The 16,413-nt window shown below is 43.2% G+C and overlaps 1 long non-coding RNA gene across 1 annotated transcript; it reads left to right on the top strand.

Annotated features, from left to right (window-relative positions):
- The first annotated feature begins 1,407 nt into the window (after positions 1-1,407).
- On the top strand, positions 1,408-16,034 carry LOC142817458 (uncharacterized). The gene is made up of 3 exons (XR_012895245.1): positions 1,408-1,490; positions 11,810-12,118; positions 15,743-16,034. It is a non-coding gene; the product is annotated as an uncharacterized LOC142817458 (long non-coding RNA).
- The last annotated feature ends 379 nt before the right edge of the window (positions 16,035-16,413 follow it).

Consider the following 16,413-nt stretch of genomic DNA (forward strand, 5'->3'; position numbering starts at 1 on the left):
TTCCCCTCTTTGCTAGTGTTGTAACAAGGACGAAACAACTGAAAATTATTTCTTATCGTGCATCCACTTCAATTCGCCGAGAGGAAACAATTTCAAAACGGCGTTTAATCGAATGGGATTGGACTTCGTCATTTCAGTTGTTCTATCTTTGGGAGCCCCTCATCGTCATTTCACCGTAGACCTCCGTTCTACGGTGAAATTTTAGGGGCAAAGCTTTTTACAGCGGCACCCGTTCGTCCCTCGCAGCCGTTGTAGTATGTTAACAAGTATAACATTTTGACCTCCCAAGTGGTGCCGGTGAGAGATTTCATCTGTGCGTTGTTGAACAGTAAAATATACTGCTCAATGTAAATGTCAGTGGCTGCTAATAAAGAATGAGACACAGGAGCATTCGGCTTTTAGTTAACGCGCACGCTGCGATCCCCATTAGCAGCCAGTGACATGTACATTGAGCACTATCTGACAAGAAAGGGTTTCTACGTTATACTCGCTGGGTGTAACCTCGTTAGTTTTAGGAAGGTATAGCGAGCGTTGAGCCGCAGTGCCATGAATACAATGAACTAGTGTATACCATGAATGAACTCGAGGTGGTTAAAGGTGGGAAGTAGATACGAAGCGCAAGCCGTAAGAACGTAAAAGCCGAATTCTCCTGTCTCTCATTTCTATTAGCAGCCATTGGCATGTAAATTGAGCACTATCTGCCAGGAAAAGGTTGCTACGTTATACTCGCTGGGCATAACCTCCTTGGTTTTAGAAAGGTTTAGCGAGCGCTGGGCTCCAGCGCCATGAATACAGCGAACTAGTGTATACCGTGAACCTCGAGGAGGTTAAAGGTGGGAAGTAAACCCGAAGCGCAAGCCGTAAGAAAGTGTGCGTGTGCTATCTCTCGTTTAGTCCTTGGAATGTCCGCTGGATGGCGGTGCTTTTATATGGGCAATATATGATGATGAGATGCGAGATGGCGGTACTTGTAATGTTGAATAGATGGACTAACGGACGCACAGACAGATGCATGGATGGACGCATGAACGGCCGAAGGGGTGGACGCAGGAATGGACGCACGAACAGACACACGTACGGATGGGCGGATGGACGCATGGACGGACGGAAGCAAGAACGAATCGACGGACGAATGCTTCGCCCCACTGTCCATCAATCACTCCATGGATATGCTGCCAATTTTTTATAAGATTTTCGGTGGTGTTGACCTGAACTATCTAAGTAAGCGCCATTAAGTTAGTTTACCTGTTATATAAATCTTTAGTCGTACAATTATTATGGGAACACTTTTTGATATAAATAATTCCTTTCTTCGTCAGTACCGAAGAGTGGGAATTAGCCATACATATAGGTAATCTTCATCATTATTATCATCAAAAGGTGAAAAAGAAATAAACAGAGTGATGACGAGAAACGAACAATAGCAAAAATCAAAGTGGCTCTGTCCCGTATACTTCAGTGCACCTCCAGAGGAAGAGACCAGAAAACGAGTAAGCATGCACTGCTCTGCGCAGGCTGCACCAGAATGTTTGGCCAGTTTCGCGATTGTTATAAATTGTTCAGGATAATATTACATGCAGGACACGAGTAGTAAATCTTGTTCTCGAACTTACGTGAGCACCAGAGATTACACTGGAACGTTTAATCACTTATGTATAGAGGATTTACAGAAACCAACAATGCGTTTTGATACGGGTTCAATCACGACGCACATGTGCTATCTATGCTTCATTAGCCGATACATAGACACGTTCCCACCGTCGGGCATACCTTAGAGTTCTTTTGGGCTGACGGTATTGAAAGTGGGATTCACTTTACAAGATAAACATGAACTGCATGAGTCACTTGTAATTCTTAAGATGAAAGTGGCTGCTAGGAGCCTAAACGAAAACGCTGGTAATATGTCTAGCATGCTTGCATATTATAGCAACACTTCCTAGAATTTGACAATAGTATACAGTGCATGTGGAGTTTCATGCTGCCACAGACTATCTTTGTGTGGGCAATCATTCTGTCACAAAAAGTGTTATTTTTGCTGTAGTTTTTTTGTCTCACTTTGTTCGTGGAGTGCAATCCTTTGCTATGTACGCTTTGCACGGCGCCAATGAATCTGATGAGTGCTCTGTTTCGCGGTATATCATTGAACAGAAGCGCGGTTTTTTATCTAACGAGATAAAGTTCTTTGTGCCATGGCGATTCGCATTGCAGTGTTGTGTCCACCACGCACTGCTCTCTATAGTTTACCACTTCTAACTTCAACAGGGTGTTTTAGCTAAAATCGGCAAGTACTGAAAAAAAAAACTATACACGATCATGACAAGTCTTCAATAGGTGTAGCATGCTTGTGAGCCATATAGAGCATGTCGAATATTTTTCCGGTCTGTCAAGCTTAGCAATCTACAAAAAGTGCTTAATGAAAATTCCAATAGTGACTCTACAGAAAGATCTTCAATCCGAAATTTGTAGTGCCTAAACAGAAATAATAAAATTTTTATTCTGCGGTAAGAGATCTCCGGTGCTGATTTTCAGCCAGCCTCGTTTTAAAGTTCGCAAAATTGAAACGTTATCAAATCACTGTCGCCTAACGCACTGCGTTTTAATGGTCCTCAAATGTAGGTTCAAGTAATTATCAGATACTGTTCACGAAGGAAAGTCCCTTCAACAGGCTTTGAGTGACTAAGATTAACTATAAGCGATGGCAGAATGATAAAAATATAAAAAGAGAAAAAAAAACATTGACGTACAAGCGGCCGCCACGTGTGAATGTGACAAGAAACCGCTGGCAGAATTTGACGCAGCACAAGCATTTGTATTTTTTTTCTTCTTTCCAGCGATTAGCGAGCAACGGAACGTTGGTTGCAAACTTGAGGCAAGCAGGCAATGCACGCTTGATGTGTTCTCAAGCTGATGAATTATTATTGGGTTTGGTTCACGAACACTGGGCGGAGGGCAGTCTAGTGAGCATCGAACACTTGGCTCATTGAATCTATGGGCAGATCATTTTTGTGAAAAGCGCTTGTTGCGTTGAATTTTCTTTTTCGTTGTTTGCATTCACTCTGTTGTATAGTGCTGACATGCGTACCTGTTCTGAGTAAATCAGAAGAAAAGACGAGATGCATGTGGTCGTGCCTCAACTTAGCCTCTTATATGGGGATTACTCGTTGGACGGCTTAAAGTGGCATTGCGGCAGCGAAACTAGTGTCTCATCGGTTAATACTCCCGATGAAATTAAGCTGATTATGAGATCGCCACATTGGAGCAGTTTTAAATGCAAAGCATTTCTTAGCGAACTTCGGTGACTTTGAGCGCATCTACCTATCTATCTAGCCGCTTACGTTTGGGTGCTCTCGTGGTCACCCCCTTAACTTGGTGTGAACCAAAATTAGCATGGGAGGGTAAGCTGGTTTGGTGAACATGACGCGCTGGTTAAGACATGAATGATGTCACAATCCCGTCACGTACGTCGTCAAACACTTCGCGCCAGACAGTGGCACATACCCAAGGGCGGGTATGTGACACGGGTAATTGACGCTTAGTATCTACCCAGGAACGACGAGAGCACACATGGAGAACTTTAACGCTCGAGCGTTAAGAAATACCTGAAATCCGCAGCGTCGACCAGAGGAATGCAAAGAATGAATGTCAATGTTAAGAAAAACTTGCCATAGGAAGCGTTGACGCCCGACGAATGAAAATAAATTTCAGCGTCCTAATAGGAATCGAACCTAAGCATTCTGCGCGGATGTCAAGCATTCTACCACATAGCTATACACCAGGTCTCGGAATTACTTTTCAAATAGACGCTAATCTTCATGAAACGTCAATAGTGGGTGCAGCGCTGCCTATATATACCCAACTTTATAAACACAACATATGTACTCCTTTGATACAGCCGTCAAGTCGGGTAAACGTCAATTGTGGTTAGGTGCTGTGCGCTGAAGTTGAGTTAGGAGCAGTGTCCAGGACCAGCATCTTCGTGAGTATCAGCGCTTCATATCAGCTTCTGGTGTTGCTAACACGCATGTTCCAGTTGACATCGTTGCGTAACTGCAAGCAACTGGTTATAGAAACATCTACAACTCTTCAACATATGTCTGCGTGTAACATTTGTACATATATTTAGCGTAATTTTGTGAGCTGTCGCTCAATAAAAAAAATTGCAACACGGTCACCTTCCTTCCGCATGCTTCGCATAACGTCGATTCCCAGGTACGTGGGATCTACCGAATTCTCTACAGAGCTTGGCTTCTGACATATAGTGGTCCCGGGTTTGATCCCAGGTGGAGCGGTCGCATTTTGATCAAGTTGAAATGGTAGTAGACCGTCAGCTGTGCAATGTTAATGCACGTTAACGAACACCACATGGTCAAAACTTCCGGAGCTCTCCACTGCGACGTCTTTCATAATCATCTAGTGGTTTTGAAAAGTGAAATCCCAGATAATATTATGCTGATCAGGAAAGCAGAGTAGACGAAAGAAAGAACGTGTTCAACTATTGTTGTTTCGCCTCAGAAAAATAGTCCTTCGATCCTGCGTGCCTCTCAATGGTATTCCCGACGCACTTCCACCACTTTCACTCAAGAATGGCAAGCATGTTATGAGCCCGAGACACTTTTTTTTTGTTTGTGTGACAGGATACTGGCGAGCACTGAGAATTCAGGGAACGAAAAGCAAGCTAGCAGCAAAGAAGCCGATGGAAGATATCCGCGGTCGTTACTATGGCAACTACGTGCAGCCACACTTCGTCGCGTTTCCGCTTCTGCTTGCCTGCCGTTTCGCCGTCTGTTCCACGCGCCGCTGACCTCCGCTATGCAGTCAGCGAGGCAGAAGGGGAGGGTATTTGTACATATAATATTCATGCTCATGCGTTTATTTGTATATGTGCGTGTCTACACATACGAAACTTCAAAATTTTGAAAGGAGTTCAAGCACCCCTTCTTCCGCCTACGCCTATGTTAGCTAGCGAGGAGTACATCAGAGACGCGCCATCTCGAACGCCTCAAAGCGGCAAATCTACGTGTATGAACATCGTCACTGCCTCCGTTTTTTAACAGTAGAAGTCATTAATTTTTGCCATTAATGTTATCATGTGTTTTTTGTCCTGCGTTTGCATATGCAATTGGCTTTTTTGTTATTTTCGCCGAGTACAGTGAAGGTGGAAGCGAAGTGAGCCGGTCTGCCAAGGTAGCCGGTATTGCAGTTAACCTAAACACCTCCCCTTCACATCCATTATTCTAACGAATATTCTGTAACTAGGCTCTACTTTGTATAAATGCTGCTTTCATACGTCCAGGTAATCTTTCACTTCCGTCATGGACCTGAATACAGGTAAATAAAGGTATTAGTGTAAGTTCCTCCAGAGTGATCGCAAGGGCGACAAATTTTCGGCAATGCATCAAGAGCGCCCACTTTCTATCCCGTTTCTGCCGCGGTGTGATTGAATATATTGACACAGTCGTAACACTATATTCAATCCCACAATGGATAAGCGCGGCATAAACTTCGATGAATATAAAATGTGACTTTTTAACGGTGCCCATTGGGGCTGAACTACAGAGGATAACAACAGCGTTTGTCCCTGACGTGTGCTATGTTACAATTAGGGCTCAGTGCCTTTGGATGAATAAAAAAAATATGATAAACTCGCGCCTGCAAAATGTTTCACCATTCTGTTTTATCCATCAACTTCCATTTTAACGCAACCACGTTAGAGAGCTCGTTCTGCAGGAATTCTGGCATTGGTCTCGGCTTTGGCGTCGTTGGTTGTGAGCGAAAAATCATCATATGCGTCATCGAAGCATTGATAACGATTCAAACAGAATAAATCATGAAAACTCCTTGATCGGAGTGGGGATCAAACCCGGGTTGTTTGGGTCCGAGTGGAAGTTGAACATGCGTCATTCCAGTATCAAGCGGATGTTCTACAACATGGCCAATTGTCTGCTTGTGAAAACATTAAAAATTACTTCCTCTGCTTGGAAATGCAGTGAAAGTAACACATTTTTTTACAAACACACGCGTCTTGTATGCAAGCTTCACAATACAACATAAAACATTGCAGTAATATTGCATGGTACAAGCGCCCATGGAAATTAGGCGTAAGAACAAGCGATTATCATAATGACTTCGTAGTTTAAAGCCAGTAACCCACTACAAAACGCACACACGCTACTGCATCTGTTTCCTTAAGAGTATGTAAATGGTACACGGCCGGTTCGAAAAGATTTCATGCATAAGGTGTTTAAAGTAGGCGCTATAGGAACATAAGATCGATATCTCGTTGAACTTCTAAAGGCGAAGCTTTGAGATCCCTTATTCTTAATGACCAATGTAATCCTGTTACGCTTTTACCAAATGAACATGATCTAACCCGTCATTGACAAGCCAGCGCAAGGGCATACAGCGATTTTTTTCTTGGGTGTGGGGGGGGGGGGGGCATCTGGTTCTGTTTTGATACGGGTCTTTTGTTTTTTCGAGTATGCCATAGCGAAGAAAAAGTTCGGGAAGGAAGCGGCCGGGGGGGGGGGGGGGGCACAAGCTTTGTGGGGTGCCGCGACATGGCTACGCTATCGGTCGACCCACTCGGCTAAAATAAACGTCACATTAGTTTTTCTGTGATTATACGGAATTGGGCTGATGGATCTCTTGGACTCGTTCTGATGTAGCGTCTGTTGGCACGCACAATGCCAAATAACTACATCAGAAATATAAAGAAACAAAGAAAGGGCAAGATAGAAGCTTGTGACGAACAATCCATAAACAGGGCATGTGTCGGGACTTGTCTTCCTCAAAGCTAGAACAGAAGTGATTTTTTTTAGCGCTAGCATGTCTACGTTTCATACCCTATCTTCAATACATAAGTAACTATATGAAGATGATGCGAAATATATTGCGCTGACCAACCCTTTTATAAAAAACTGCCCCATCATCAAAATGGACGAGTCACCAGAGGTTCGCTGATAACGAACAGTGACAGTTTTTCCAACCATATGTGGCGAGAGGCTAGCGTAGACCACCATGATATACTAACAGGTGTTTCAGCACAGCTAGATATTGCTTGTTATGTCTATACAGCCCCTTCTTCAGAGGCCGAGAATCATTCCTCGAAAGGAGTGCGCTTCCATCACTGACAAAAACCTCTCAAAATATTCTTCCATTGATTACAAGTATACATTTGCGTATATTACCACAAGCCTTAGGATTGTACACGGACAAAGTCCTGTATTCAAGTATTTCAACTATTTTGCTTGTGTTTGCGCGTGCCTACTTGACAGGTAAATCATACTCCATGTGTTACGATGTTCTTGTCTTTACATAGTACTGAATGCGATTTTGGAGCAATGTGAGAAAACTGAGAAAGCAGACGCGAAATTTTCACAGAGTTGAGGATTAGTAATATACAAAGTGTGATAACGAAATAATAACCTCCGAGAAGCACCATGCCAATTTTAAGAGATAAGTAACGTTAAGAACATATATTTGGAAAAGACGCACTCCGAAAAGCGATATTTTAGTAGCCCTCATAAAAACTTTTTTCATTCATGAAAAGCCGTTAGACCATTTAGGGGTGCCTCAATGCCGGGTATACCTCGGAGTTGGAGCTATTTTCATCAGTTTAACCTTCACTCAGTTGTAATATTCTGTTTTTTTTCCTTGGAGAGATGTTGATCATCTCATTTGTTGAGCTCGTTGCGAAGACATAGTCACTGTCCACTATTCTGTCAGCAATATCACGCCCCGCCGCGTTGGTCTAGTGGCTAAGGTACTCGGCTGCTGACCCGCACGTCGCGGGATCGAATCCCGGCTGCGGTAGCTGCATTTCCGATGGAGGCCCGTGTGCTCAGATTTGGGCGCACGTTAAAGAACCCCAGGTGGTCTAACTTTCCGGAGCCCTCCACAACGGCGTCTCTCATAATCATAGCGTGGTTTTGGGACGTTAAACCCCACAAATCAATCAATCAGCAATATCAAAAGATATGTGGAATGAATTTTTTGTTGTCACAGGGGTGACAGACTGCGGTACCGGCCATCTCAATGTGGAAAGCGTAAGACAGCTGGCTATATTTTCAAGCATAGATATATCTATATGCACTTTCCACCAAGAAAAAAAAAAGACGGAATAGAGCAGATGAAACATGATAAAAATGTAGATAGAATCATACAAGTTCACGAAACTTTCAAACGTGATAAAAGTGCGTGAGCGCAGTTTCCTCTCCTCTTTTGAGCAACGAAAAAGACTTCATCGTGATCATAAAATATATTCCATTGATGGCGGTTTTTTATTTCCTCTGGCAGCTCCAGTCTCTGAAACTTTCTGAAAACTTCGTTCTGCATACGTCTCATGCTGGTCGTTTTCTATTCACGCAGCACTTTAGATATGACAACATATGACAAAATATCCCAATTTCACCGCAAAGGTGATGTAATGATGTGGTAGCGACAAACTAAATAAGGGTAAATTTTTACATACAGTGTTGAGTAACTCTACAAAACGCTGCTGCAACAGAACACAGCCGCTCGCGGTAAGAAAGGGGAATCCGCGCAGTCGCTTCTCGTTTAGAGCGAAGAACGTAGAAGGGTATACAATCCGTCCGCTGATGTCTATCAATATAGCATATGCCACCTAGTCCTATAGTCAACGTTCACAGCCGCTGCTCAAACGCTCCTCCCTCACCCCCCCCCCCCCTTCACCTCCATGTCTTTTCATGCGCCTTCGAAGCAAACATGGCATTTACTCTTTGCTTCAGCATCATTTCATGGCATGCTTTACCCGCGGCTAGTCTTACCGCATGCATCCTCTGATCGACGGAGGTGGGCCGATCAGCCGTGTTTGTCCCCGCCGTTCACACGCTTTTACACGCGCGTAGATCATACGTTACACAGGGGAATGACGTAGATGGAGACTTTTTTTTTTAAACATGAAAGCAGTGGCGACGTCGATGGTGATAACCTATTCATTATACCCATATGGTTGATTTGGCGATCACACATGGTTGAGATGAAGCACGAAGTTATAGGTTTACTGGAATGCTATTTTTTTAGCCTCTCCGATGAATCCCTACAGATTGACATACGTTCTCATCCCATAGACAGGAGGAACGTTTCGTCATTTTCATTGACAGATCCCACGTAACAAGGGGATCAATGTAAATTGAAGCATTCGCAAGGAGTGTGACCTTGTTGTACTTTTTTAAATAGGCCAAATGTTAGGAAATTATGCTACATACATGTACAAATCTTGTCACTCAGATAAATGTTGAACAGTCGCGTATACATTATATAACCAGAAGTTTAGAGTTGTGCAACAATTCTAACAGCCATATGGTTATTGCAGCGACGCAACCACAATTGCCGTTTCGCCTCCAATATGGCGTTGCCCCGCCGCGGTGGTCTAGTGGCTAAGGTACTCTGCTGCTGACCCGCAGATTGCGGGATCAAATTCCGGTGACGACAGCTGCATTTGCGATGGAGGCGAAAATGCTGTAGGCCCGTGAGCTTAGATTCGGGCGCACGTTAAAGAACCCCAGGTGGCAAACATTTCCGGAGCCCTCCACTACGCCGGCTATCAAAATCATATGGTGGTTTTGGAACATTAAGCCCCCACACATCAATCAATCAATCAATCAAAGCAATATCGCGTTTTTCCAAAGCATTTTCGAGGCCTAAGATGGCGCTGTGGCACTGTACTTGATTGCCGCGCAGAGTACCTGGTTTAAACTCTTGCTGGGACCCTTACATTTATAAATTTTGCATTCATCGAGTCTCCTCATTTTAGTTTTCCTTGACACTAATGCACATAAATTACAAAAGTCTATTCCCACCACTCCAGGGTCAACAAACTGTCAGTCCCCTATGTCGTATACCAGAATATCGCCATATTTAATACGTGGGTATGTGCCACAAATATGTGGAGGAAAAGGTTTCTCGACGTACGTACGCAACGATATTTGCAAGTAGATATTGTCTTGACCCGTCAAACATTTTCGATAAGCTTTCTTACAGCTGAATACAAATTCTGGTTTGCCCCAGGATAAGGAGGCGAAACACGTAGTATATATTGCAGTACATGATAAACGGCGATATATACTACGTATATTGCCTCTTAACCTAGTATGGGATAAACAGTGATATATGCACACGTGGGCGGCTAGATAGATAGATAGATAGATAGATAGATAGATAGATAGATAGATAGATAGATAGATAGATAGATAGATAGATAGATAGATAGATAGATAGATAGATAGATAGATAGATAGATAGATAGATAGATAGATAGATAGATAGATAGATAGATGGATAGATGGATAGATGGATAGATGGATAGATAGATAGATAAATAGATAGATAGATAGATAGATAGATAGATAGATAGATAGATAGATAGATAGATAGATAGATAGATAGATAGATAGATAGATAGATAGATAGATAGATATTACGCAACGAAGGGCTTTGCATTCACAAAGCAACGACAAAAAGTGTATTTTCACATATACTATGCCTCACTTCTCTATTCTTAATTCCAGTTCTTTGCATTGGTGAATTCACCTGGGAAGAGCATAACGAAATTATGAAAATGGAAAGGAAGTTCACACTATATAATACGTGTACTAGAAACGAAGTAGCTTTGTTCACCTAACTTTTACATTACCATACGCGTACGAAAAAAAGAAGGAGCTTTGTTCACCTAACTTGATTGGGCGTTGTTTTTCTTAGGATGTGTAAAAGGCTAAAGTAAGAATCACAAATGTACATCTTAAAACTGTGATATGCGTGAACTATTTAATAATGCACTAAAAAGTAATGAAAATGAAGAAAAACAATACTCTTTAAAATCACAGTGAAAAATTGAAATTGAAACAGAAACTTGTTTGGTTTGTTTTGGTAGGGACATCTTGTGGGATTCTGTAAAACTAATTCACGAGCTGAAAAAAAAAATGCTCCGATGCGTGGCATGAAACTCATGACGGCGCGCTGATGTTGCACCTCACAACTATGCGATTAACGCACCAGGCCACGAATGCCAGTGAGGTGCTGGCGATAAGCAAGTTAATCAATATGCCACAAGTATTTGAAGGACTGCGTCACAAAAAAACCCGTTAGGGAACAATGTTATGCCAATTGCGGTACGTTGAGAATGGCTTCAATCGAAATCTGAGTGTCAGGACTACATACGATGCACTGAAGATTAATGGAACCTGCTTAGTTTTACTGCAACGAACGCTTTTGTCTAAAAAAACAGACAACTTTTTTGCCGTTTCCGTAGACTCCCATTGTACGATCTTTAACTGCTCTGGGAACAACATTGAAGCTTACCCCAACATGATCACTGCAGCCTTCTCGTTGGCTTAGGTTCCCAGACGCGCTCTGTTGTTTGCGTTTTTCAAATTTCACCCCCTACAAATATTATTGGAGAAAAACTCACTGATTTCATTGAAAACACCCTAGCTTCGAGCCGGGACTGCTAAGGGTGCTGGTTGGTATTTGTTCAGAAAGCTGGATATGTAATAATAGTAATACAACTAAGAATATTATCACTACAGTTAAGGCGGGAAGGACTGCAGTGTGTAAATCAAAACTGAATTCCGGAATGTTAGTGGTCTGAGCTTGCATTCTTTACACGTCAGTTAATTGACAAATGTCCTGTGAATGAATAGAACAACCAGCTGCAGCTAAGTTGCGCGTAGTGTACGAAAATGCACCCTCCTCGGCATTCTTTTTCACGGACAATGCATGTTTGCGTAAGGGTAGGCTTGGTGGCATTGCCGCGATAGGGTCCACTAATCCGATCCTGTTCATCATGCAGATTATGACGTCCTTCGTCATGCGAACGTTGCTGCCTCTTCTCGTGGTATCGGCGAGCTCTCCTTTGGCACTGTCGCACCCGTGCACCAGCTGTGTCATGAATTGCCACACTGGAATGGACAACCAATCGTCCCGTTCAGCGGAACCACAAGTCCAAACATGGATCCTCGACGAGATGCCATTCACTATACCGCCATCGGCAACAGCCAGCCAGCAGCCTATAAAGGAACAGCGACTACCCCCCGCGCGCTGTGGGCTCGGTGGCGTTGCCACGATATGGTCCGCTAATCCAATCCTGTTCATTATGCAGGTCTGTAAACCACATCCTTTTTTCGCTAAGAAAACAAGTAATTATTGTTTCGTGCAGCTACGGGGCCCGCAGTGCTGCCTTTACATTGCTTCTGAGGGTCTTTGTGTGATTAGACCTCTATTATTGCTTGCTGGGGATATTGAAAGTGATCCTGGTCCAGATAATGCCGCTCTGCTTGCCAAAATGAAAAAGCCTTCCGCTGGTCAGGCAAAGATGATCGCTGAGATGAGAGATCTAAAAAATCATCTATGGCTAAGACCGCATTCCTGGACACTTTGAGTAAGAGCCTCACGGACCTGAAGGGTAATTACGAAAGTGTATTATCCTTGCAAGTCGACATGCAATCCATACGGCCAGTACGGAATGAGGAGAACTGAGAGGTACAGTTCAGCATTAGTATGCATAGCAGATTTTCACGGGCCATACCTGTAGTTGGTGGGAATGAGGAGAACTGAGTGATTAAGTACACCGTTAGTATGCATTGCAGATCGTGTTTGGCCATAACTCTAGTGGCTGAGAATGAGAACTGATAGAGTTCAGCATCAGTATGCATTGCAGATCGTGTTTGGTCACAACTCTAGTGGCTAAGAATGAGGAGAACTGAGAGATAGAGTTCCGCATGAGTATGCATTGCAGATTGAGTTTGACCATATCTGTGGTGGCTGGGATTGAAGAGAACTGAGAGATAGGGGACACCGTTAGTAGGCATCGCAGATCGTCTTTAGGGATAACTGTAGTGTGTGGGATTGAGGAGAACTGAGAGATAGAGTATACCATCAGTATGCATTACAGACCGTGTTTTGCAATAACGGTAGTGGCTGAGAATTCGAAGAACTGAGAGATAGACTACACCATTAGTATGCATTGCAGATAGTGTTTGGCAATAACTGCAGTGGCTGGGAATGAGAAGAACAGAGCGATAGAGTTCAGCATCAGTATGCATTGCAGAAAGTGTTTCGCCATAACTGTAGTGGCTGGGAATGACGAAAACTGATAGATTGCAGCATTAGTATACATTGCAGATCGTGTTTGGCCACAAGTGTAGTGGCTGGGAATGAGGCGAACTGAGAGATAGAGTTCAGCATTAGTACGCATAGCAGATCGCCTTGGAAAATAACTGTAGTGGCTGGGACTGAGGAGAACTGAGTGATAGAGCACACCGTTAGTATACATTGCAGATCGTGTTTGGCCATAACTGTATTGGCTAGGAATGAGGAGAACTGATAAAGTTCAGCATTAGTATGCATCACAGCTCGTGTTTGACCATAACCGTAGGGCTGAGAATGTGGAGAACTGGCAGATAGAGTACACCATTAGTATGAATTGCAGGTGGTGTTTGCGAATAACTGTAGTGGCTGGGAAAGAGAACTGAGAACATTAGCATACATTGCAGAAAGTGTTTGGCCATAACTGTAGTGGCTGGGAATGAGGAGAACTGAGAGATAGAGTTCAGCATTAGTATGCATAGCAGATCGCCTTGGGAAATAACTGTAGTGGCTGGGAATGAGGAGAACTGAGTGATAAAGCACACCGTAATTATGCATTGATAATCGTGTTTAGCCTTAATTTAGTGGCTGGGAATGAGGAGAACTGATAAAGTTCAGCATTAGTATGCATCGCAGATCGTGTTTGATCATAACCGTAGTGCTGAGAATGTGGAGAACTGGGAGACAGAGTACACTATTAGTATGCATTGCAGATAGTGTTTGGCAATCAGTGTAGTGGCTGCGAAAGAGAACTGAGAGCATTAGCATACATTGCAGAAAGCGTTTGGCCATAACTGTAGTGGCTGGGAATCAGGAAAACTGAGGAATAAAGTTCAGCATTACTATGCATTGCAGATCGTCTTGGGCAATAAATTTAGTGGCTGAGAATGAGGAGAACTGAGTGATAGAGTACACCGTTAGTATGCACTGCAGATCGTGTTTGACCATAACTATAGTGGCTGGAAATGAGGAGAACTGATAAAGTTCAGCATTAGTATGCATCGCAGATCGTGTTTGCCCATGACTGTAGTGACTGGGAATGAGGAGAACTGAGAGAGAAAGTTCAGCATTAGTATGCATTGCGGATCGTGTTTGGTCATAACTGTAGTGGCTGAGAATGTGGAGAACTGAGAGAGAGAGTACACCTTTAGTATGCATTGCAGATAGTGTTTAAAAATAACTGTAGTGGCTGGGAATGAGGAGAACTGAGAGATAAAGTTCAGCATTAGTAGGCATTGCAGATCGTCTTGGGCAATAACTGTAGTGGCTGGAAATTAGGAGAAATGAGTGATAGAGTACACCGTTAGTATGCATTGCAGATCGTGTTTGGCCATAACTGTAGTGGCTGGGAATGAGAACTCATAATTTTCCGCCTTAGTATGCATTGCAGATAGTATTTGGCAATAACTGTAGTGGCTGGGAATGATGAGAACTGAGAGATAGAGTTCAGCATTAGTATGCATTGCAGATTGTGTTTGGCGATAACTGTAGTGGTTGGGAAGGAGAACTGAGGGCATTACCACACATTGCAGAGAGTGTTTTGCCATAACTGTAGTGGCTTAGAACGAGGAGAACTGAGATAGAGTTCCGCTTTAGTATGCATTGCAGATCGTGTTTTGCCATAACTGTAGTGGCTGGGAATGAAGAGAACTGAGAGATAAAGTTGAGCATTAGTATGCATTGCAGATAGTATTCGGCAATAACTGTAGTGGCTGGGAGTGAGGAGAACTGAGTGATAGAGTACACCGTTAGTATGCACTGCAGCTCGTGTTTGGCCATAACTGTAGTGGCTGCGAATAAGGAGAACTGAGATAAGTTGAGAAATTGTGACAATGTATCGGAAAAGTTGAGAAGATTGGATTTATTCCAGGTCCACAATATGGCCACCACAAACAAAAGTTTGGCCGACGGCCTATAGTTCCCGACAGAACTCAGCAGGAAGCCAATTTGGCTGTGGGCATCACGACTCCCGTCCTACTTAATAAATTTTCAAGCCACCAGTATGGACCACATCGATCTGAATGTGGTGTCGACTGCACATGCGAATCTCTTCAACACTATGCGAATTTCACTAATTGCCCAGCCCGCAACCACACTTGGTCTGCCAGCTGTAAACGAGGTCACTACCGAGCTGTATGTCACTCATCAAATGTTAGCATGTCTGAACAGAACGTAGCTGGAGTACAAGGTACTCCTGTAAAACACACAGCTACAATTCTAAAAGTTGATGAACACTCCAGCCATCCTTCTCCGCTAATTACTGTTCAAATTTTATGGTCAAGTCAACATTCCTTACCTCGTTGACACTGGTGGAACCGTATGAATCCTTAACTTGAAAGATTTCAAGAAGTACTTTTCGGGGACCCGAGTACTTCTCTCGTATGTTGTTTTTCACGACTATTCGAAGAAATTTCTTTCCCAACCTCGGATAGTTCTATACAGATGTTCGGTACAATGATACCGCTGCTGTCTCTTTGAAGTGACGAAAGAAGGCTTTTCACTTCTTGGCTTGGATGCCATTCAAAGCCTCCTCATAACCATGGACGGCGAAACATTGTCTTTCTCACAAGTTTCAGGTTTAGAAACCCCGAGAATTCCTGCCAATGCTTCTACTGAATTTCCTCACTTCTTTACCCAGGAACACGGACTGATGAAAGGCTACATGCACGAAGTAAAACCTTGACCAGTTGTGCAGCCAGTCTCTGCCAAACTTCCCAGATTGCTATTTCTGCTTCGACAACAAGTCTCCGATGAACTTTATCGTCTTGAAAAAGCAGGCTTCATCAAACGAGTTTCAGCAATAGATTGGGTCTCTCCGCTGGTTGTGGTGAAAAAAAAGAACGGTTCCTTAAGACTTTCTGTGGACTTGCGTGAACCAAACAAAGCTATCGTGGTTGATGGGTTTTCTCTACCCCACATCAAAGAACTTCTCCAGCAACACACAGGTGCTCTTTATTTTCAAAGCTTGATCTTGCATTAGCGTACCATCAGGTCAACTTGTAGGAATCAAGTAGAGACTTAAGTACCTTTGTAACAAATACTGGTTTATTCAGAATCCACATAGAGTTTGCTTTGGTCTTGCATCTGCCCCTGCTGTTTTTCAAAAAATAATGTGGGACATTTTGAAAAATTGCTCTTGACTACTGTGCTACTTAGATTACATGTTGTTCTGGGGTCAAACGCGTGCTGAGCAAGATGCTAATTCACAAGTTGTACTAAGACGCCTAAGCAACACAGGAATGAAACTGAACGACAAATGTGTCTTTGCCGTCAAGCGAATTCAATTTTTAGAACGCAATGTCAGTGCCA

Source organism: Rhipicephalus microplus, chromosome 5 (genome assembly GCF_043290135.1).
Source record: "Rhipicephalus microplus isolate Deutch F79 chromosome 5, USDA_Rmic, whole genome shotgun sequence".
NCBI lineage: Eukaryota > Metazoa > Arthropoda > Arachnida > Ixodida > Ixodidae > Rhipicephalus > Rhipicephalus microplus.